At 33.5% G+C, this 25,737-nt stretch overlaps 1 long non-coding RNA gene across 2 annotated transcripts in view; it reads right to left on the bottom strand.

Annotated features, from left to right (window-relative positions):
* The window catches only part of LOC102158358 (uncharacterized), a 166,919-nt gene that overhangs the window by 122,142 nt on the left and 19,040 nt on the right, over positions 1-25,737 (bottom strand). The window contains exon 3 of one of the 2 annotated variants that reach the window (XR_014812610.1): positions 8,969-9,070. The exons of the other annotated variant lie outside the window; for it this stretch is intronic. This is a non-coding gene — a long non-coding RNA (uncharacterized LOC102158358). The remainder of the gene's footprint in view (positions 1-8,968; positions 9,071-25,737) is intronic. 2 annotated transcript variants of the gene reach the window in all.

Raw genomic sequence — 25,737 nt, 5'->3', positions numbered from 1 at the left:
GATAATCAAAGAATTTGAGAGAAGAATGGATGCAAAGGGTGAGAAGTTACCTTTTCAAAAAGAGTTAGAAAATAAAATATAACCAAGCACAGATGAATACAGTAACTGAAATGAAAAATGATTATCAATTAGTCTACCTTTTTTTTGGTCTTTTTGGGTCTGCCATATGGACATTCCCAGACTAGGGGTCCAATCAGAGCTACAGCTTCAGGCCACACCACAGCTTTAGCAATGCCATAACCGAATCTTGTCTGTGACCTATACCACAGCTCATAGCAATGCCAGATCCTTAACCCACTGAGCAAGGCCAGGGATTGAACTCACATCCTCATGGATACTAGTTGGGTTCATTACGTCTGAGGCATGGTGGAACTTCCTCAATTAGTCTCTGATTTCTTTGAAAGAGGAATGGGTCAATGAGCTGGATTATAGAATAATGAAAAATGACTGACACTAAATAGAAAGACAGAAAAAAGAATGAAAAGAAATGAGGACATCTTGAGAGACCTTTGGGAAAACATCGAGCACACACATAATCTCATTATTGGGGTCACAGAAGGATATGAGAAAGAGAAAGTGGCTGAGAACATACTTGAAGACATAATAGCTGAAAAATTCCCTCACATGGGAAATTCCTCAAGTCCAGGAAGCTCACAGATTCCCATACAGCATCAACACGAAGAGGAATGCACCAAGATATACTTTAATTACAATGACAAAAATTAAAGAGAAAAATAAAAAAGCAAGAGAAAAGCAACATATTATATAAGGGAACATCCATAAGGCCATCAGCAGATTTTTCAACAGAAAAATGGAGAGATCAAAAGATTTACAGAGAAGCAAAAAGCCAAAAGAGTTCAGAAAACTAAACCAGCTTTACAATGAATGTTAAAGGAACTTCCCTAGGCAAAAAGGAAAGACTACAACTAGAAACAAGAAAATTATGAATGAAAAAGTTCACTGTTAAAGACAAACATATAGTAGCAGGTAGAAATCATTGACACAAAAAGCAAAGAAACTAGGAACTTTAACAGACAAAAGTAATAAAATCATCTACATCTACCCATAAGCAGCTAAGGGATACATAAAACAATTAGTGTAAAATATGACATGTTAAAACCAGTAATTGTGAGGGGAGGAGAATATAAATGCAGAGTTTTTAAAATACATTTGTAATTAGGAAATTAACAACTTAAAACAATCACTTATGTATATAATCTGCTATATAAAAACCTCACGGTAACCACAAATTAAAAATCTATAGTAGATATACATGAAAAAAGAAAAAATAATCTGAACATAACTCAAAAGATAGTCATCAAATCACCAGAAGAAAAAAAAAGAGACCTACAAAACAAATCCCCAAACAATTAACAAAATGGCAATAACTCTATACATATCAACATTTACCTTAAATGTAAATGGACTAAATGTTCCAGTCAAAAGATATAGAGTGACTGAATGGCTATGCAAATAAGACTTACATACATGCTGCCTACAAGAGACTCACCTCAGATTGAAAGACACACACAAACTAAAACTAAGAGGGTGGAAAAAGCTATTTTATGCAAAAGCAAATCAAAAGAAAGCTGGAGAAGCAATATTATATTAGACAAAATATGCTTTAAAATAAAGACTGTTAAGAGAGACAAAGAGGGACACTATATAATAATCAAGAGTTAAATTAAAGAAGTATAACAATTTTAATCTATATGTAGCCAACATAAGAGTACCTAATATTTATAAAGTAAATATTAATGGGTATCAAGTGAGAGATTGACAGTAACATAGTAATAGTAGGGACTCTAACATCCCACTTATACCAAAGGAGAGACTGTCTAGAAAGAACTACCATATAACCCAGCAATTCCACTCCTGTTCATATATTTGAAACATACAAAAACACTACTCAATAATACATACGCAACCCAATGTGCATAGTAGCATTATTTATAATTACCAAGATAGGGAAACAATTTATGCGCCCTTCAAAAGATGAATCAGATGAATGAATAAAAATTATGTGGAGAGATATATATACATACACACACACACATAAAAGATACACACACACGCATACACACACACAATGGAATATCGCTTAGCCATAAAGAAAAAAATGAAATATTGCCATTTGCAATAACATGGATAGACCTGGAGAGAACTGTGCTAAGTGAAGTAAGACAGAGCAAGACAAATATTGCATAATATCACCCAAATGTGAAAAGACAAATACTTTATTACATCACCTGTATGTGGAATGTAAAAAGTACAAGAAACTAGTGAATTGAACAAATAAGAACAAACAGGTGGTTACCAGTGAGAAGAGGGAAGGAGGAGAAGGGGAATACAGGGTTAGGGGATTAAGAGGCCAAAACGATCATGTATTAAATAAGCTACAAGTATATATTGTACAATACAGGGAGTATAGCCAATATTTTATAATAACTATAGATGGAATACAATCTTTAAAAATTGTGAATCACTACATTATACACCTCTGACTCCACATTTTACATCAAGTATTCTTCAGCAGAAAAAACAGTTTGGGATAGATTACTTTGCTTGCAAGTAAAACTAAAAACATACCAAACTAATGTTATCAGTAAAGAAATGATTAATAATATTAGCAAATAGATGTAATAGAACTGGTTACAGACTTGAAGAAGAAATCACTAGAAGATATTTCAGAGTACATTTTTGGCCTTAATCTTAGAAATATCAAAGCTTGTCCTTCTAAGTGAATAGAATTTCTAACTAATTGTCATTTTCTGATAGAAGAGAAACAGTAGTATAGAAACCAGCTTTTTGCAGCATTCTGAACAACTTCAAAAGACAATCTTGACAGCCATTTCTTCTTCCTGAATTAACTATATAATTGTTAATCTCTGCAAAGCTGTTCACATTTACACAGTTCAATTCTCTATCTTGTAAAATGAAAGATATATTAAAGTCACTGGGAAAGAAGAAGCAAATAGATTTTTCTGAGATCCAGAAGAAGGCAGTTTAATGCCACTTTCATGTAAAACAATCTCCTGATCTCTAGCAGAATAGATTATTTAAAAACATCCATACTTTCAGTGGGTTATATGAACTTAGACTAGGAAGGCTACGTTATGACTTGAAACAAAATCCAGTGTTAGAAACCCTGGCAATATCAGAATTCTCTTTGGAAAGGTTTCTGAAGTTCATGAAAAAGTGAAGTCTAGTGCATTCTCTCTCTTCAATCTCCATTGCCTCTCTAACACTGCTGCCATGATCGGATACTTTCTTTCGTATGGCATTTGAAGGCAGCACAATATCAATTTCACATAATTTAAATGAGAACCGTGTCTATTGCATTTGTGCTTATGCTGTAAAATCAAGATTCATGAGGGCTCAAGGAGAATCAGCCTATGAATGTGCTGTAAGTGAGATTGCTAAAGGCCGTAAAAGTAAGGAAGTCATGTTATAACAAATTGAGATTCCTGTTACAAATGCAAATGTGAAAAATATATCAATGTTGTTAAAGATTATCAACATTAAAACGTTTATACTCATCTGATTAGACTTCTCTAGCATTTTTAATAACAACATTTCAAAAAATTTCTCCTGAAACTTATTGCCAAATATCAAAAGATGTGTGATGATTTTTGGCAGAGATATTTTTGGTCTTCACAATGGAATGCATATGGGCTTTAGCTGACATTCGTATGTAACTGATCTATGCTAAAATAGACCTTTTTCAGAAAGATGATAATTGCCTTCAGGTATAGCTTTCTGAATTTACATAGACACGAAAGAAAGGTCTCAATTCTTATTCTGCTTCCAGGGATTAAGATGCTAATAGTTTGATTCTGCTATTTTTTTTGCATTTACCTTATTTCCTTTGTCAGAATCACATAGTTTTATCCACTTGGCTTTTTGTGATATTGCTACTAAACAGAGCATCTTTGTTACTGAATGCAGTTTTGTTTTGTTGTTTCAGATACACAAAGGAGTAAGTGGCTTCTTTCAAGACATTTTGCATATATTGTATTGACTTTAAATAATGTATGCTTTATTTTTCTATTTGCCTTTAAATGTCTAAATATCTATACTATGTTAGTGATATGTCGTTATTACTAAAACTACATTTGTTTTATTAGGATTGGTTTTGGGTGGACTCTGATATTTTAAGTCATTCTTATTAATTCTGTGTATATATGACCACAGACATATGCTTTAAGAATAAGTCAACATGGAGCTCCCATTGCGGCTCAGCAGTAATGAACCTAATATCCATGAGGACATGGGTTCAATCCTTGGCTTCGCTCAGTGGGTTAAGGGTTTGTTTGGTTTTGCCATGAGCTGTGGTGTAGGTTGCAGAGGTAGCTCAGATCTGGTGTTGCTGTGGCTATGGTTTAAGCCAGCAGCTACTGCTCTGATTTGACCCCTAGCCTGGGAACCTCCATATGCCATGGGTATGGCCCTAAAAAGATTTTAAAAGAGTCAAAGTATTTAGATAAAACATTAAATATATATTTTCATTACATTCTCCATTAAAATATTTCAAACCAATGTACATTGACATATTTAAAATTAATTTCTGCTATAAATGCTTACTTATGGCACATGTTTGACATAGACAGTATGTAGTTTAATAATGTCCTCTGAATTTTTAACTGCATAATGTGAAACACTGACTACTAACTAAAAATAGCATGATGGTCTTGCTTTGTCAAAATGGTTTAAATGTAAAAAATTCACACGAATAGTCTCTTACTCTGCACTTCCTGCCCTGTTCTCCAGCATATATGCTATGGATCTTCACTACATTTAAGTTTTCTCCCTGTACTCAGAAACGCCCTCCCTGTGCCTCCTCCAATCCCTTAAATCTAATCACCCAATACATTCAGGGTCATTTTGTTTTGTTTTGTTTCATAGCCCACTTCTTTCAAACTCAAGGGTTTCACAACCATTGTTTTCTCCTCTAGATTCCTCTGGTCACTGTTTCCTTGGCTTTCCCTGTTCTTCCCATACGCATTTGGTTAAATATAACTTCCTCTGAGAACTCAGGCAAAGTCATGCATCTTCAGTCAAATTTCTCCTACTATTCCCCCTCATATGAAATTCCTCTTGATATCTCTTACATCATTTCTAACTGTATCATCTATTCAACTATTTGGTTGAAATGTGTTTCTTTTACTAAAAAACAAACAAAAACACACAAATGAACCAGAAAAAGGTCCATATTGACAAGCTCCATGGGTTTTGGTTTTACCATTGTATTGAACACTCAGCCCAGGGACACACTGTGAATGAATGAATGAAATATTTTTGGGGTGAATATTACCTTGATGGTCAAAAAATGTTCTGTGAAATATCCAGGTTCACATGAAGAAGACAGCAAACCAATTATTAGAATATGTTCAGGTATTACATCTCCCACCCAGAGATAAATAAAGCTGCTGAAAAGTATCGGGGGGAAATTTTTTATGGAAATTATCTGATTTACCTTGTTATATTTTTCCCCTATACCATCTCTTCAAGATAAAAATAGGTCACTAACGGGGTGATGCATTTCCCAGAGATTTCTCAGATCACTACCTTATTTTATGTAACATTTACATTATAACACTTAATTTGAACTTTAACCTGAAATTCATAGCTGAACACTGAGAATTTATAAATTCCTTTAGCAAAATTTATATAAAAATATAAATACATAAATATTTTCTAAAAATTAAGAAGGTGGAATTTCTTTTATTTAGCACTGTGTAATATATATTTCTCAGCAAGCCTTAGTCATTAAAAGGCACAGAGGATGCCACTGGATCTAATTTTTTTTCCCCTCTGCAAAAACAGTTGACAAATTGAATGTTTTTGAAGACAGAGACCCTTCAGCACTACACTGAAATTTCCTTCTTCGGTTCTCTTATCAGACAATGACAATGATTAAAAGTGATGAATAGCAGATGCATCTGAATCTATAATTGAACTTCTCTAAGCATAATGACATTTTCTCTCATTTTGAATTGACTTGTAGAATCCTGATGTTCAGCAAGAGCAAACATTCATCCTACTTATCTGTGGTCCCAGGTTGACTTCTCCAAACACTCTTGTTGCAGCTGGCAACCTTTAAATCAGAGACTAAAGCCAAATCAGAAGAGAGCTGAAACTTGAGTCATATTGAAATGTGAGATATGTACTGGCCTTAGAGTACATATTATGCATTTGCTTTTCAGAGGGTTATGTTTTTTCCTGCACTGATAGGACCAGATGTTGCTGTTAATACATCTGGGAAACACATTTTTCTTTGTTTTGTGTCAGATGAGAGGATGCTGTCAACTCTGGCAAAGTGTCAACTGATATTTCTTAAGCTGCTGATGGCACTAGGAAGGTAGACACTGATTAATCATGGAATGGAACTGTAGTGTTTTGGGTTATCGGAACTTTGACCAAGGATTCACATCACCATATGCTGCATTATTACGGGAATACACAATCCTCAGCAGTTTTCAGTGACTACTTGGTGATGTGTCTTTTAACTGACATTGCTAGTAGTATTGTCTGGAATAGATTTTGAACATGTCAAACATTTGATTTGATGACTGAATGTGATGCAACCAATGATCATTTATCTGTTTCCCTTCTATACACTGAGACTAAAGGTGTTAGTTGTTTGTCCCTGTGACTCCACAGGGTACATTGAAAAACAAATGTATATATCGGCAATCAGAATACCAGAGTTTCTGTTCTAATTTTGTGAGACCTCGGCTGTTGGCTTTATTTCTCAAAGTTCTATGAATTATAAAAGAAGGAAGTTGACAAAATAAACAAAGATCCTTTGATTTCTAAAAATCGATGATTTTCTTTGACTTTGACATTAAGACAAAATTAACTCATAGCTCACATATTTTTTGAACAGAAAACATTTAAATGCTACCATTTCTTTCTCCTTGTCACTCTCCTTCATCCTTCTATTTTGACATTTAATTTGCAATGTGTTTTCCATTTCATAGAACTTTTTAGTATATATTTTCCTATTTTCTCACAGAAGAATCTACACAAATATATATATCATATATTAGTGTTTTAATTGTTGTTATTATTTTATCATTCTTACAGAGGTCAATTGGATGATTAAATGAATTGTGTCAAATTTCCAAGTTAATAACAGGAGAAAAATTCAGTGTTGGATCCAGGTCATTTGTTTTAAATATTCAAAGCATATTTGTCAATTCTAAAAACTTAGGGTTAAATGAAATAATAGCACAATCATTATTATTCTGTATAACTCCTATCATCTGGAATATTGAAATCTAAAGTTCTCAATGCCATTGCTGATTTACATAAGGCATATACACAAACTCTAGAAACAGAGAAATCAGATGCAGATGATATCAATAAGATGGGTAAATGCTAATGCAAAATAAAATGCTAGGGAGAATAAAAAACTGTATTTATTATAGCATTATTAGCTATATAAAGTTTTTATTTCACTTTCTATTTAACAATGTAATATTCAAGTAAGATTTAAAAGTTATGAAATGATTTATCAGAAATTCAAGTATAGTTAAAGAGAAGCAAAGTAGGAGGAGTAGGCCTGTGTTCCCAGGCTAGGTGTTTGCCGCCCTGGGTTAGGTTTAAGCCACTCTAGGCCTTGGTTTCTTCATATAAAATAAGAATTAGACTAAGAAACATTAATGCTCCTTAATTCCAAAGTTTTGTGACATGATTTTTCATTTCAAAGGTCAGTAAACTTCTCAAAGAATATATCAAGAAAGCAGTGGAGAATTAACCTTTACTAGTATGAGCCCTGATTCCTGAATATCTTCATTATTAGTTGTTGGACCAAACTAATCTGTTCAAGTCTGAAATTCCACAACTGTGAAATTGGGATGACATTAATATCACCCCCCTGAGAGTTCTGTGATGATTAAATGAGATAATACATGTAATGCTTCCAGAAAATTGTCTATAATAAAATATCTAACATTTATTGAATGCTTGCTAAAAGACAATAATCTTTAAAAACAGCTATTATTTTTAGTAGGGGAAAAGTATAATTTTATGGATGTATTCACAGTAGATATACAAAAATATAGGCTGACAACCTAATATCATCCTATTCCTTATTCTTGGACCATCCTTTAAGTCAAGCTTCTCTAGATTCCTCTTTTCTTTCCTTCAATAATCTTCATAAAATATACTTTTGGATATTTCTGTGCTTTTGATGGGAAAGGTGGTTTCTACCCTTTCAGTTTTGCTCTGCACATTCCTAAACTTACATACTCCAAGTAGGATAAAGATGGTGGAGGAGTAAGGTGTACCACTCATCTCTTTTACAAACACATCAAAAAAATCACCTATATGTAGAATATCTCTGAACAATGGCAGAAAACCTTAGACCTCCAAAAAGTACAAGGAACTCTCCACATACAACTCTCTGGGTACAACAGAGATAGAGAGAAGAGGGGAAAAAAAGCAATCCGGATAGGAGCAGGACCCCTGGAGAGACCTGTGAAACAGAAAAGGAATCTGCACCCTGGGAGGCCACCTAACTGACAGAGAGATCAGCCAGGACAGAGGGGGAAGCTCAAAGCCTGGAAGCAAAGCACAGCAGTCAGATTGAGGTGGGCAAAGCAGAGAGAGAGCTGCGGAGGCCATTGATACCACTGCCTGGGACACCACAGCCTGAGACACGAAGGCAGGGGCTGAACACTGAGACTCAGGCTTTGGTGATCAGTTTCAGGGAGAGGACTAGGGTTGGCTGTGTGGAGACAGTCTGAGGGGCCTAGAGAGAGTGCACCATGGGCTGGAGAGCTAAACACCACAGGCAAGAAAGAGTAAGGGAGGGGGCCTGCACCCAAAAAAGTGAGGTAACATTGTTGGGGAGGGTAAGAGGAGGAGGGGCAGGATCATCATAGGAACATCTTTCTCTGCACACACATGGGCTCTCAGGCAGTGGGTCCCTCTTGCATGGGTTGTGGGTGGTGGTACAAACCTCCATATCTATCTCCGACTCCAAAGGTGGATGCAGCTCGCCTCCACTAGGGGTCCCGTGAACAGGTATCATCCAGGGCATCAGTCACCTCAGGGGTTGCCACTGAGAAGGGCACAGCAACTGAGTGTCACTCATTGCCCTCACTTCCCTGGGAATGCACACATCCCACAGTTGCCATTGCCTAAGGCTCTGGACACCGCCTCCACATCCCTGAGGGTTACTGCCATTTCCCAGGGACCCACAACCAGGAGCAGCCTGCACCCTCACTTCCCTGTGGATTCCCACCACTGTCAAGGACATAGCAACCAGGCACTGGCTACAGGCCCTGCACATTGTGTCCATCTCCCTTGAAGGACACATAGGCCTTACACAGGCACACCCCATCAAGAGAATAATGGTATACACACAGCGAGGAAAGAAACAACAAACATTCAAACCAAAAGCAGACTTCATACCAAAAAATAATAATAATAATAATAATTCCATACAAATTACCCAGCAACCATCTGAGTATATAAGTGCCCTCCAAGACTACAGTAAATAATTTTTTCACCTAAACTCACAGAATAAGAAAAATGTAAGCAAAATGAAGAATCACAAGAACCATTCCCAGTTAAAAGAACAGAACAATTCCCCTAAAGGAGCAAACAACAAAATAGGTCTCTGTAATCTTAACAGACACAAACGTCAATAAGGAGGTAATGAAAATACCGAAGGAATTAAGAGCAGATATGAAGAGTAATGCAGGTTACTTTGGAAAGGAACTAGAAACTACAAGGAGGAACCAAGAAAAATTAGAAAATTCAATTGCAGAGATGCAAGCTGAGTTAAAGGCATTCAAGAGCAGAATGAATAATGCAGAGGGAAAAAAAGTGACTTGGAAGATAGAATAATGGAAATTAATCAGGACAATCTAGAAAACCAAATGAAAAAGATGAAAGCAATATAAAAGATATATGGGATAATATAAAGTAGGCCAATCTATACCATGATAGGAATTCTAGAAGGAGAAGGAAAAGGGGTTTGAAAATTTATTTGATGAAATTATGACTGAAAACTTGCCAAAACTAAAAGAAAAAGATCTCAAGATAGATCACCCCCCAAAAAAAATTGTAAAAGCAATGATAAAAACAAGGAATAGCAAAAGGATGAATATGAAGTTATAAAAAAGGACATCAAAATCACAAAATGTGGGGAAAGAAAGTCTAGATTCTTTGTTTTTTAGAATGTGTTTGAGTGTACATGAGTATCAGGCTAAAGCAAACAGATATAGGAAGAGGTTAGTATACTTTAAAAACAACAGGGCAACCATATATCAAACCAAACAATACATTTACAAAAACTAAAAAGAAGAGGACACAAGCATAATCTAAAAGGAAATCATCCAACAACAACAACAACAACAAAAAGGAACAAATGAGAAACAGAATCAACCAGAAAACAAGGTTTAAAATGACAATAAATATGTATTTATCAGTAATTACCTTAAATGTAAATGGAATGAATGAATGATCCAATCAAAATACATAGAGTAGCACACTGGAAAAACAAAAACAAAAAAAACAAACAAGAGCCTACAATATGCTGCCTACAAGAGAACCACGTCTGGGCAAAGGATACATACATATTCAAAGTGAGGGATGGAAAAAGATATTTCGTGTGAGTGGAAATGACAGGAAAGTGGGAGTTGCAATACTCATATCAGACAAAATACATTTAAAACAAATGCATAAGAAAGATAAAGAAGAACATTAATGATAAATGGATTAATAAGAAGAGACTATTACAATCATCAACGTATATGCCCCTAATGTAGAAGCACCAAATACAGACAACAACTACTAGCACACATTGATTGGGAGTACAATGATAGTGGGATAATTTAATATCCTGCTCACATCAATGGAAAAATCCTTTGGACAGAAAAACCAACAAGACAAGAGAGATCTTAAATGAACAGAATTGAAAAGTTTGACTCCATGGGTATTTTCAGGACATTATATCCAAAAAAACCCAGCATATGCATTTTTTTTCAAGTGCACATGGAATATTCTCTAGGACTGACCACATACTGGGGCACAAAACTAACCTCAATAAATTTAAGAGTATAGAAATTATTATCAAATATATCCTCTGACCACAATGTCATGAAACTAGAAATTGATTACAGTGAAAAAAATGTGCAGAAACTGACTAGATGGAGACAAAACAACATGCTACCAAAAAACAATAGGTCAACGGAGAAATCTAAAAAGGAAAATTGAAAAATATCTCAAGACAAACAACAAAGAAAACAAAACTATTCAGAATCTATGGGATGCCACAAAAGCAGTTCTAAGAGGGAAGCTCACCATGATAAACGACTTTCTCAAAAAAGAAGAAAAAAAAATCTCAATTCTACAACCTAACCTACCACCTGAAAGAATTAGAAATAATTAACAAAACTTTTAAATCAGCAGAAGGAAGGAAATCATAAAGATCAGAGAGAGAAAAATAAAATAGAGATTCAACAAAACATTAGAAAAAAATCAATAAAAAGTTGGTTCTTTGATAGGGGAAAAAAAATTAACAAGACCATGGCCAGTCTCACCAAGAAGAAGAGGAAGAGAATCCAAATAAACAAAATAAGAAATGAAAAAGAAGAAACTCAATGGATACTGCAGAAATACAGTAAAACAATAAGAGAATAAAATAGACAACTTTCTAGAAACATACAGCCCATCAAAACTGAATCAAGAAGAAATAATCTCAAGAGAAAATCCCTAGAAATGGAATTGAATATGTAATAAAAACACTCCCTACAAAAAGAAAAAATGGGAGTTCCCATTGTGGCGCAGTGGAAACAAATCCAACTAGGAACCATGAGGTTGTGGGTTCAATTCCAGCCCTCTCAGTTGGTTAAGGATCTGGCATTGCCATGAGATGTGGTATATGTCACAGATGCAGCTTGGATCTGATGTTGCTGTGGCTGTGGCTGTGGTGTATGCTGGCAGCTATAGCTCTGATTGCACCCCTAGCCTGGGAACCTCCATATGCCACAAGTGTGGTCCCCAAAAGTAAACAACAAAAAAAGAAAAAAATGTCCAGAACAGATGGCTTCAAAAGAAATTTCTACCAAAGAAGAATTTAAAACTATTCTTCTTTTTCCAGAAAATTGAAGAAGAAGGAACACTCCCAAAAATGTGCTATGAAATCACATCACCTTAATAAAAAACCAGACAAAGACACTACCAGAATAGAAAATTATAATCCAATATCTTTGATGAAAAAATATGCAAAAATTCTCAACAAAAATTTTTGTTGGGTTCACCAGCACAAAAAAATGATCATTCACCATGACCAAGTAGGATTCATCCCAAGTTCACAAGGATGGGTAAACATCAAAAACTACATGATCACTTCAGTATATGCAGAAAAAGCATTGGACAAAAATCTAACATCCATTCATGATAAAAACTCTTATGAAAGTGGGTATAAAGGAAACATATCTTAACATAAAAAAGCCATTTATGACAAACCCACTGCCAATATAATACTCCATGGAGAAAAATTGAAAGCCTTCCCACTAAAATCTGGAATAAGACAAAAATGCCTACTCTCACCAATTTTATTTAATGTAGTATTAGAACTCCTAGCCACAGCAATCAAACAAGAAATAAAAGGAACCCAAATTTGAAGAGAAGAGGTAAAATTGTCACTATATGCAGATGACAAGCTACTATATATAGAAAACCCTAAGGACTCAAAAACTATTCAAACAAGGACACAAAAGCTATTCAAAAAAGGACACAAAAACTATTCAAACTGATCACCAAATTCAGCAAAGTAGCGGGATACAAGATTAACATTCAGAAATCAATTGCATTTCTGTATACTAATAACAAAATATTAGAAAAGGATTGTCTTAAAAATACCTTTTAAATTTGCACCCCCCAAAAATTAAATACCTAGGAATAAACCTGGCCAAGGAGGTGAAAGGCTTATACATTTGAGAACTATAAAACATTAATCATGGGGGAAAAAACTGTAATTGCAATGTATACATGTAAGGATAACCTGACCCCCTTGCTGTACAGTGGGAAAATAAAAAAATAAAATAAAATAAAATAAAATAAAATTGACATAATACTCAATAAAAAAAAATTAATCAAGGAAATTAAAGAGGATTCAAAAAATGGAAAGATATCCCTTGCTCCTGGATTGGAAGAATTAATATTTTAAAAATCACCATACTACCCTAAGCAAGCTACAAACTGAGTGTAATCCCTAACAAATTACCCATGACATTTTTCACAGATCTAGAAAAAACTATCACAAAATGTATATGGAATTATTAAATAACAAAAATTCCCAAATCAATCCTGGGGGGAAAAAAACAAGCAGGAGGCGTAACTCACCCAGACTTCAGACGTATTACAATGATACAGTAATCAAGATAGTGTGGTACTGGTACAAAAACAGATACATGGACCAATGGAACAGAACAGAGAGCCCAGAAATACACCCAGACATCTATGGTTAATTAATCTTTGAAAAAAGAGTCAAGAAGGCAAGAATATAAAAATGGGAAAGACAGTTTCTTTAACATGTGGTGCTGGGAAAACCAGACATCTTTATGTAAATCACTGACACTAGAATATAACCTCACACCATGAACAAAAATAAACTAATAATGGCTTCAATACTTAAACATAAGAAAAAACACCATAAAACTCCTAGAAGACAACATAGGAAAAACATTCTCTGACATCATCAATACAAATGTTTACTTAGTTCACCTCGCAATAGAAATACAAAAATAAACCAATAGGATCCAATGAAATTTGCCCAGCAAGGAAACTATTAAAAAATCAAAACAACAAGCTACAGAATGGCAGAAAATAGTTGCAATGATGCAGCTGATGAGGCTTAATCTCTAAAATATACAAACAACTCATACAACTCAACAACCAAAAAACAAACAACCCAATTGAAAAATGCACAGAAGACCTAAATGCAGTTTTCTCTAAAGACTAAGGGATAGCCAACAGGCACATGAAAAAATGCTCAACATCATTAATTACTAGAGAAATGCAAATCAAAACCACAATGAGGAACCACCTCACACCTGTCAGAATGGACATCATTAACAAGTCTACAAATAACAAATGCCAGATAGGATGTGGAGAAAAGAGAACCCTCCTACACTGTTAGTGGGAATGTAAACTGGTACATCCAATACGGAAAACAGTATGGAGTTTCCTTAGAAAACTAAATATTGAACTATCATATGATCTAGCAGTCCCATTCCTGGATATATATCCAGACAAAATTTTTATTTGAAAAGATACATGATGAACTCCCATTGTGGCTCAGTAGTAATGAACCCAATTAGTATCCACGAGAATGTGGGTTCAATCCCTGGCCTAGCTCAGTGGCTTAAAGATCTGGCATTTCGGTAAGCTGCAGTGTAGGTTGCAGGTGCAGCTTGGATCTGGCATTGCTGTGGCTTGTGGCTTAGGCTAACAGCTACAACTCCAAATCGACCCCTAGCCTGGGAACTTCTCTATGCTGTGGGTGTGGCCCTAAAAGGAGGGGAAAAAAAAAAAGAACAAAAGAAAAATATACATGCACTCTAGTCAAAACATGGAAACAACCTAAATGTCCATCAACAGATGAATGGATTAAGATGTGATACATATGTACAATGGACCATTACCCAGCCATATAAGAGAACAAAATCATGCTATTTGCAGCAACATGGATGGAACTAGAGATTCTCATACTAAGTGAACTAAGTCAGAAAGGGAAAGGCAAATATCATATACCATATGTGAAATCTAAAATATGGCACAGATGAACCTATCTACAGAACAGAAACAGTCTCAGAAACATCAAGAACAGACTTTGGTACTGAAGGGGAGGGGAATGAAGGGGGATGGACAGGGAGTTTGGCGTTAGTAGATGCAAACTATTACATTTAGAAAGGATAAGCAATGAGGTCCTGCTGTATAGCACAGGGAACGATATCCAATCACTTGTGATAGAATATAATGGAACACAATATTAAGAAAAAGAATGCATGTATATGTAAGACTAGGTCACTTTGCTGTATGGCAGAAATTGACAAAATATAAATCAACTATACTTTGATTTTAAAAAAATTAAAAGGCAAAAAAAGCAAAATTTACCTACTCCTCTTTCAGTACATTTGTTATTTTCATGTTAAGCTTAACCTCTAAAATTTCCCCTTTTAAAAAAATTGTTGAAATTTCATAGTTATCTTAAATTTCTCATTTTAAATCTACTTTGCATACTAAGAAGCAATTTCATCCTTCCCAAAAGATCTTTTCTTTTGGTTTCTATGACATTGTTTTTCCTTGGTTGCCCTGTATACTCCTTTTCAATCTTATTCACTTACTCTATTTTCCTCTTTCTAACCTTTAAATGTAGGCTCCCCTTCATTGGCAAGCTTTTTTTTCTTTTTCTTTCTTTCTTTTTTTTTTTTTTTAATCCCAAGAATTCAAATATTACATTTAGGTAGCTGATGCCAAAATCTATGCCTCTAGCCCCTTGGCCCATTCCTGAACTCAGATGAGTCTTACATCTTTAAAGCCTGTTAAACATTTTGCCGTAAACATCACAGACAGCATTCAAGCATTTCAAGCTCAATTTATCTAAATAGTACTCAGTTTATTTTCCAACCCCACCTTTATCTCAAATATTATATTCCCTAACATTATCTAATGACATTTTGTTTTACTCTGTTCTGCATTTTGAATGTTCTTAAAAACAATAAATGTTTATACCTGATTTACAATATATTGTTACTTCAATTTGGTTATTCAATAAGTGATAGTAACTAATTATTTTATTTATTCATCTTCTGGCTTATTCTAAAAAAAAAACTAAAAAAGGTACCAACAGTGATGGACTAAAATTAATTTTAAAAATTAAAAAGATGAGTGAAATTGTTATGTTGGTTTCAACTATATTCCTGTGGTACAAATCTTATTATAATTCTAATTTTGTTATATAAATGTCATTATGAACAAATGTTTGATATAATAGCTACATCTAAACTATAATTGATGTCTCTTAGTTCCAAAATGTTATACCAATTTATTAATAAATTAAAAATGCCAATAGTTATAGTTTATATAATAGATAGGTTTTAACCTGTCTATTATGATTGACTAATTACTTTCATTTACATAGCTTTAATTTATTTCAGAGAGTTCCCTCATAAATGTGAATATTTTTCTTTTTCACTTTGTAGTTCTTGAAACTTAATACACTTCTCATCTTTCTTGATAGGCATTTAAATATTTTATCCATAGCTGTATTTCTAAAAATATTCAGTATTTTGTTGTTGATTTTCAAAGCATTTTCAAGGTCCTATTGTTTAAAAACCACTTTGTGACTGGACATTATTAAAATTTTTACATTTTAAATTTATAGATTTACATTTACAGTGCTATTAAATAACTTGGCCAAACCCACACAATTAGTAAATGGAAGAATTTGGAATTTTTGTATGTATATAAAGTACCAATTCAAGGCCCCTTCTATCTGTATGTCAGAACATTCTAGGACATATTTTTACTCCAAAATTAAATAGGTCATAGATAAAATATCTTAAACAATATGAAAAGGGATGGATGTAAATATATATATATATATGTATATATAACTGATACACTCTGCTGTACATCTGAAACTAATGAACTTTGTAAGTCAACTATGCTCCAATAAAAATTAAATAAAAATCATTCCTAGTGGGGAAAAAATGTAAAAAAACCCTTTTCAATTACAATATTAATATAGCACCATAGCCAAAATAATCATATTAATTTCTAAATCTGATCAAATCACTTTATTGGTTGGTCTAATTTTGCTCTCAGAGAGTCTAACCTCCTCAACATTGAGCTCCCGATTGCTTCTCCAGTTTCCTGTTGCACAGCCCCCAGTAAGTGAGCATCCTGTTACACACTAAATGTTTCCACTACAAGTTTTCCAGTATCCAGGTTTTTCCACATAGTGTTTTCTTCGTCATGGGCAGATATTTTATCTCACTCATTTCCATGACTGGATTTTTCAAGTCTCATTTATATACATCTTTTTCAATAATTTCTTTTTGACTACTACCTCTCCCTAGTAACTTAAATTCAGGCTGGTATTTCTTTGGTGAGCTCTCATAAGTCTATATATACTTCCTCATCATGATACTTCTAATTGTTTCTTAATTACCTGTCCATATTACTGAATATTTCCTAGACTTGTTCAGTTGCCCTTTGTGTCTAGTAGTACCTAAAGTAGGTACTGAATTCAAGTTCTTTGAATTAATTACAACTCTTCTAATTTCCTCTAGTTTTCTCATTCGAACTCATTTAATTTTTAGCAAACATAATTTTTAGCTTATTCGCATTAACGGTTTGACAGTTTTAAGGGTAGGTGATCTCTAAGTCAAAAATCTGTCATACAAGTTAGGCATTAGGGATCACATTTTGAAACTAATACAGCAGAATCTTGGTATTCATGAGTTTAACACTGGCAGCTTCTACATTGATATGCTGATCTACCAGAAGGGTGATGAAATACAGTAACACATCAGCTGAGTAAGGAACTGGAAGCAAATTCAATTTTAGGCTAATGTGAAGAAAGAAGTCACTTAACTAGCTACTGAGCCTTCCAGTTTATGCATCCCAATACGGTTTTTTGTTTCTACAATGTAGTCATCATTTAATTGTCCAAAGAAAAATCCATCTCTCAGGCTTTGAGATAGTTGAAGCAAAACTTAAGAGGTATAGTTCTTAGCCTAAAGGAGTAGTTTTATGAAGAAAATCGTAAGGCCTAGATGGTATTAACTCATTCCCATGCATTTCTGGAACAAAACTGAATACAGGTAAATATTGAAAATAGTAATACTTTACAAATGATAGTCACAAATATATCCAAAAATATCAAGTACATTTATCAAAAGTGTATTTTATATTAACAGAGCTGATACTGGTTTTACCCCAGAAAAATAAATGTTATAAAGACTTAAAAAGACAGCATAATGTATTCTGATCATTTATATGGGGATTTTTTTGTTGTTTTATTTTTGGATGGGACTATAAAATATTGTAAAGGCAGTAGTTTCAAAGTTTATATTAACCTGAATCATTTTATGTTGCAGGTCATTTTCCTAACTTCCTTCTGTCTCTTCTCTGTCTTCATTTCTTTGCTCAATAAACTATTCCAGCAGCCTCATTTCAACTACCACATGTCCATCTCCAGATCTAGACTCCCTGCTAGCCAGTGTTCTGAATAAAAATCATCAATTTCCTTTTCTACAATCAAAACATGATACCCATTTCTTATTTCTTCCCCTGAATAAAAAAATCATTTATCCAGTTACTCAGATTATAAATTGTGATACTGTCTCTGGTGCTCTATCTTTCTATTTACAATTAATGAGCAAATAATCATGTTAGTACAACCATAAATTTTGTCTTAAATGTCTCCTTTCTGAGATCCTGGTTGTTAAACATCATCATCCTGACAATCATTGTCGTGAACTACCATTAATTTTTTTTATCAAGTAGTTTTCCTGTTGCTTTTTTCCTTTCCATTCCAGCCTCTACATTAATTATAGATTTACCAGGCAACATTCCACTTTTACAACTTGTTAGGAAATTTCATTTAGCTAACAGTCTCTAAATCTTTCCTAAAATGCCCAATCATTCATAGAAAAAAATATGTAACATCTGAAAACAGCCTATTAAGAAAATCTTCATGACAGTAATGAAAAATGCACAAATAATGATAAAAAATAAAAAGAAAAATATAATTAAGGGCTCACACATGCTATTACTAAGATAGAAATTACCAAAAATAGAGAAAAGGGGAAAAAGAGAGATAAAAAGCAAACGTTTAGTTGAATGCTCCTGAAACACCATCTCATATGGTATTGCTTTTTCTGGTGACCATAGCATTTTTCCTCTGTCAGTATTTAATCTGTCACTCTTTCCATTTATTCAGGTACTTTAAATATTGGCAAATAAAAAGGTATTACATGGCAACTGGGCCAGGGATTGTGGGTAGTAATTTAGCAACTTGGAAAAGGTTTATTAACTAATGATTAAGTTCAATTGGTTAAGCTATGAACATGAAAGAAATAGAATGAATTTATATAGAAATGTAGATTTTCAGAACACCAAAAACTCTTGCTTTGAAATTACGAGAATTTTACTATCATACATGGATTCATCACTTCTACATTAGATGAACAATGCTAGGCATTAGGAACAAGTTAGGAAAGATACATATGAAAAGTCATTACTTTGAAAAATGTTTTCATCAACTGATTAAAAATTAGACAAAAAATAGAAAACTATTCATACATTATCTCTGCTGACAAACTTTTAGCCACATTAGAGAATCAGCAAATACAGCTTATCAGTGAACTTAGGGCCTGGTGGTGCCAACCCTCTACACAGTTGAAAATCTGCATGCGACTTTATAGTTAGCCCTTCATATCTGTGGTTTTACATCTGCAGAGTCAACCAACCACAGACTGTGTAGTATTGTAGGTACGTATTTAGTTAAAAAAAAAAAATCCAAGTGTAAGTAAATCTGCACAATTCTAACCTGTGTTGTTCATGGGTCGACTTTACGAAACACAAAAACAAATGCAAACAGAAAAGCAAAGAAGGTCAGTAAAAATGGCAGGGTCAGGAAATACAAATATCTGCCTCTCCATAGAAACAATGAAAAAAAATAGCAAAAAAATGGTCATAGTCAAGTCTTTTGGAACTCTGGAAACTAACCAAAAGCTTACAGCAATTTTGGAAGTGCTTTTTCAAGAAAAAAGGCTGCAAATTTGTAAAAACAGGAAGACATTAGCATTTTAACTTAAACTAGTCCCTTTCCCTAATTCCTAGCTCAAAGGTCCAGTGGAAAATAACAGAAAATATTTCTGGTATCAGTACTGTAAAGAGCTGAATTATAACACTATTCCCAAATAATTGTCCTTATTTGTTCTGTCTTATGATTTCCAGGAAAACCTACTTGAAAAGTTTGTCTTTTTCTTCACTTATTTAGAACTTTCTCTGCACCAAAACCATTATCTTAGAAGCATTTGTCAAAATATTTGCAGATAGATATTTTAGTTACAGAGGCAATGGACAGCAATTTTGACAAATAAACATTAATCAAGAATTTTGGAAGAAAAGGCTGGAGAATGAGATGCTTTGGGAAACAAGGACTTTTGAAAAAACTCTGACATATTCCTAGGAATATAGAGACTCACATGCATGCCTAGGGTTCTATGTATGCAAAGGAAAGACATGCTAACATGCTCGGCATTCAATTCTAGCCAACCTTGAAACTCCCTGCAAGCGGGGACTGAAAACTAAGACAGAGCTGTAAACTGCCTGCCTGAATCTTGAAGGTGTACCCCCAACATATTCATAGATTGTGCAGACTCAGAAATGTTTTTATTCCAGGTATAGAAGAAAATCTTTGCCCAATTATTGGCTGACCACTAAGCTAATGGAGCAGAGACTTCAGTGGCTGTACAAGGTAAGGAATACAGACTATAAAATCAGTTTAGAAAAGGTATTAGACAAGGAAAGAACAACAACCAACAGCAACAAAAACAAATCCTGGGGAAGAATGTTATTTCCAGAATGGCTACAAGTATTGAAAGTAATACTTCTCAACATAAAATTATTTAAATCAAAAAGTCAGTGCTTTGAAAATTAGGTTTTGGTGTTATAACAGGGAAATGTCATGCATGGAAAGAATGTCTTGTCCATATTCAGGAAATAAAGCAACCAATAGAAATTATCCCTGAAGAGGCCCAGATGTTGGACTTATAAAGATTTTAGGTAATCTAATTTAAACATATTTGATGACCTAAAGGAAATCATGTCTGAAGAAATGTGTGTAGCTAATGTCTAAATGTCTGTATATATCTGTATATAAATCCTAAAACATTACACTTAAACACAGGTGCGCACACATGCACAATGATATTCTGTCCCCAAAGTAGGTACCATGTATTTCTAGTTTACTTCTCAATGTACTTCTAATCTAAGATATTAAAAATTGATCAGAATCTATTACAAGTGAGAAAATGTCACCTAAGACTATAAAATGGTGACATAACTAGGTTTTTAAATTCCCCAGTACAATGTGGTTTCAATAATACTACATTTCTTCTTGTGACTTGTGTATTATTCCTACAATGCCGGCTGCTGCAGCATAATTTTTTGTTTCTGATTTTATTTCAACTTGTATTCCTCAGACGGTATCTTTGTATAGCAGAATTTCAGTCCTAACCATAGAGATTATCCAGTTAGCTTTATCGTCTATGATTTCACTGAAACTAAAGTTATCTAACAGGATCTCCAGGATGGTGTTATAAAATAAACCAGAAAGGAACTTCAAATGATTGAAATCTCAATGGTTTTTAATTATCCCATAAATTAATTACTGGGTATATTTTTCAAAATACATTTTGAAATATATTTTGCAAAAATATTAAATATCTAAAATATAACTTTTTTCTAAGCCTAGATTATTGATGCTATTTTTATGTCACAACTATAATACTTAATGGGAGACTGAACTCAGGATTAAAAACCCCAATATCATTTTAGAAAGAAAAATATTTATATATATAATATTTCAGGTTGTTAATTTTAGGATTTCACTTGGAATAGTTTGGGAAATGGGCTGTAATGTTTCATATATTTCAAAGTTATCCTCTTTTTCCATTTGCCAATACAAATAATACCCAGAAACAACAAAGTCAGATTTATAACCTGAGATTCATTAAGAATTATAACTGCTGTTCAAGTTCTAACTCTATAAAGCAAAGAAATGTTAATTAACAAGAGATGTTAATTTCCCTGTTATGTTTGTTTTAATCTCAGGTGATAGCCTAAAGAAAGAGCACACATTCACTCTTGAAAGAAATTTTTTCCCTAATATTGCATGACAGTTTTTCTTTTCTGATTTTAAAAAATGGACTTTAAATTATTACTCTTACGTACTTAAGAAAATTGGGGTTAAATTTCCCTTGTAGGTATTCAGGGTAAGATGTAACATTTTCTGTTTGCTCTTTTGAATCATAAAAGTGTATGAAGTCATACATCTCTATATACAACCGTATCGATATTTTTACTTGTTTGCGTTCCCTAATTTTGTTTACACAGTAGACTTCAAAACAATTTAAGCAGCTTTGAAGCAACATAAATCATGGGAAAAGTTTGGAGGTTAAATGGATATTTAACAAAATTTCATTGGATGGCACAATATCAATTATAAAAATGGTACATATTATTTTTCAATTGAAATATAAAATATGTTCATGACATAGTAATTTAAAATTTTGTTAATCAAGGTCCAAATCTCAATAGATTATTTTCCTGTATGTTTTATAATGTTTTACATACTACTTTGAGATAGTATAGAAAATACACAAATACCAAACACTAATAAACTTTTTCTTAACTTTTAACTATTTCTTCACAATGAGCAGTAGTTTAGATTTCAATCAGTTAATGTAATTATTATGTTACAAGGACTTCTTTGCATAATAAATACAACATAATTTTAGCTAATTAACATGACAGTTATTTCTTTATGGATTCAAACTTCAAAATCACTATCCCGGAGTTCCCGTCAGGGCGCAGTGGTTGGCGAATCCGACTGGGAGCCATGGGGTTGCGGGTTCGATCCCTGCCCTTGCTCAGTGGGTTGAGGTTCCGGCGTTGCCGTGGGCTGTGGTGTGGGTTGCGGACGCGGCTCGGATCCTGCGTTGCTGTGGCTCTGGCGTAGGCTGGCGGCTGCAGCTCCGATTCGACCCCTGGCCTGGGAACCTCCATGTGCCGCGGGAGCGGCCCAGGAAATGGCAAAAAGACAAAAAAATAAAATAAAAAAATAAAATCACTATCCCATAAAAAGGGCATCCCACATTTAAGGGTACATACTTGCAAATAGTAGATACATAAGACTTGGTGATCTAATATACAGTACACTGATTACAAAGAAGAAAACTGTATTATAAATATTAAATTCTCAATTTTTTTACCACTAGAATAAATAATGTGACACAACAGAGGTGTTAGCTAAAGGTACAATGACAACCATATTAATAAGTATATCAAATCAATAGTTTCTACACCTTGAATTCACACAGTATTATGCCAAAAATTGGCATAATAATTTCTCAGTAACTTATTTTTAAGTTGAATATCCCAGAGAGAGAACAATGTAAAAAACCTATAGAACAAAGTCCTCCAACTTTAACTAGGAACTATCATACCACATATTACAGCACCCATATTTTATCTTGGACTCAAGAGGCAGTGGATTACCAGTCCACTAAGGTCAGTATCAGTTGTTATCCCAGAGCCCAAGTCTCCTTCTATATCCTAGTCTTACACAAAAAAACAAATCTGTCGTCAGTACCTAAGTTTTACATCTGTTAAATCCCAGTGTATCTCTTTGATGGATCAGTTTGTAAATCCTGAGATGATGTGTTCATTTGCCACTGAGGATCTTATCTTCACATTTCCAACCACATGTCTTTTGGGGGTCATGATTCAGCCTAAATTAGCAGTTTTCTCTGTTACCCCTCTACCTTCTGATAAATGAAAATGAACATAATACAGTAAAGAAGTTTATAGCCTTAGTGTATGAATTTCTCTGTCCTTTGGTTAAAACGGCTAAGAGAAAATCACTGGCAAATAAGTACAATGATAAAACATCACAGAATACTCTCCAATAAAAATCGCAAAAATAAATTAAAAATTCAAAAACATTAGGCAAAACTGGCTTTTTCTACTTGCATAAATACAATGCTAGGCAAGTTATTTATTTACTCTAAGCCTCAGTATTCTCATCTTTAAAAACATGGAGAGGGATTATGTATACATTCCCTGAAGGTTTGCTGTAATAACTAAAGGCCAATAACATGCACAATGACTGATGCAGAGATAATGTATTACTAATTAATCACTATTTTAATAATTACATACTCTAAAGAGACTCACTTATTAAAGATTAGGACAAATGCTTACTAGCAAGGAATATTTGGGAAAGTTAAAGGGTGGTTCATGCATTTCTATTTTGGGTGCTCTTTTATTCTATAAAGGAATTTCTATCCATACTTTCCTCATGGTATGTGGTCCAGAATCTACTGCTGAGTAGGGAGGAAATCTTTTATGGCTACATTAACATCATATGGCCAGTAAGGGTTATTTTTTCACTCTGTAGTCATAATTTATTACATTGGCTTTGTATTAGTTTGAACAAGTCAATACTAGCATTCCCAATGCACTAATACAGTCAAGCATTGTTGGGAAATAGCTATGAGGTTCTCAGTGAATAATATTCTATAAACATAATTTGATGATATTTTAATAGCAAAGGCTTGATAATAATTAGGCTTTTCAATGTGCTGAGTAGAAAAGCTCTTTAATGTCTCATGCTCTGGAGGTCTTAACTCTGCAAGATGACTCTTGCTAAATATCTGGCAGCAAGTCACTGCTTGGAAGTTAACTTCAAGCTCTCTATGTGAGTATGCATGTATTTTCCAAATGTTGAAACATCTTGTCCTATTTCTAACTGATATAGTGGTGACATCACTTAATTACATGCTTATCAAGAATTAATATGAGAGCAACTGCCATAGACACAGCTGTTGTAGTAGTTTCCTATAGTATTCTTTATATTGTTGCATTTAAATTTCTCAAATAAAAATATTCTAATCATATTAACATAAAATCTTAAAACATAGTCACTGAAATAAGAAAACCAATGATTTATGAAAGTTGACTCTTGATATTATGCTGGAATTCTAAGGAAAAGTCCTAGCATTTAAAATTTATCTCAATGTCTATATCTATATTCACACACACACATATATTTAAGATGTTACATTAATTTGCATATGCATATGTATATTAATGTAAAATATCAAATTCAAATTCCATTTAGTATTTAACCATTAAATTGCCCAGTTCATTTCTTTTAATATCATTTTGCTAACTATTAAAAGAGAATCTATCCAAAGGTAAAACTGACACATTTATTTTCCTTTGATAAAACACAACTTCCATTATTTCAAGTGACAAAAGAAGCTCTTGTATCAACAAACTATTATTTAAAAATTCTAAAAACATCATCTGATTTCCTCAGGTCTATAAATTCACTCCTTATCACAATAGCCTAAAATTTTTTATTACATTTGATTTATCTAAAATATAACTTTTAAAAGTAATAACAGTAACAATGTATTCAGTGATATGGCATATGGGAAGAATAAGTGAATGACAGCAATTTTACAGAAGTTGGGTGAGAGAAATTGAGAATATTCCATTAGCAAATATTTTCTGTATACATGAGGTGGCATAGTATTATATGAGGGTAGTCTTGTGTTAGATTAAAATGCATATTGGATACTTTATGATAAACACTGAAAAATACTGTACTTGATATTTCAAGAGAAGATATAAAATAGAACCATATCAAATGTTTGATTAAACCAGGAACATATGAAAAAGAAAAGAAATTAACAAATGCAATAAAAAAACAGATGTAAACTACATAGATAATACTAATTCTATTATATTAAATATCATTTTATGAGTGGTCTAAATGCAGCAATTAAAAGACAGGGTGGCAGAATTTATTGAAAATAAAGGACCTAACTATGTACCCTCTACAAACAACTCATTATAAATATAAACACTCAGATTTACATGGATTCTAAGGAAAGGGATGAAGAATGC

Source organism: Sus scrofa, chromosome 8, assembly GCF_054392235.1.
Source record: "Sus scrofa isolate SSC_HxYL_T2T_F1_AM1 chromosome 8, Sscrofa_HxYL_maternal_Yorkshire_Landrace_v2.0, whole genome shotgun sequence".
Lineage (NCBI taxonomy): Eukaryota > Metazoa > Chordata > Mammalia > Artiodactyla > Suidae > Sus > Sus scrofa.
This window is presented reverse-complemented; position numbering and strand designations above follow the sequence as displayed.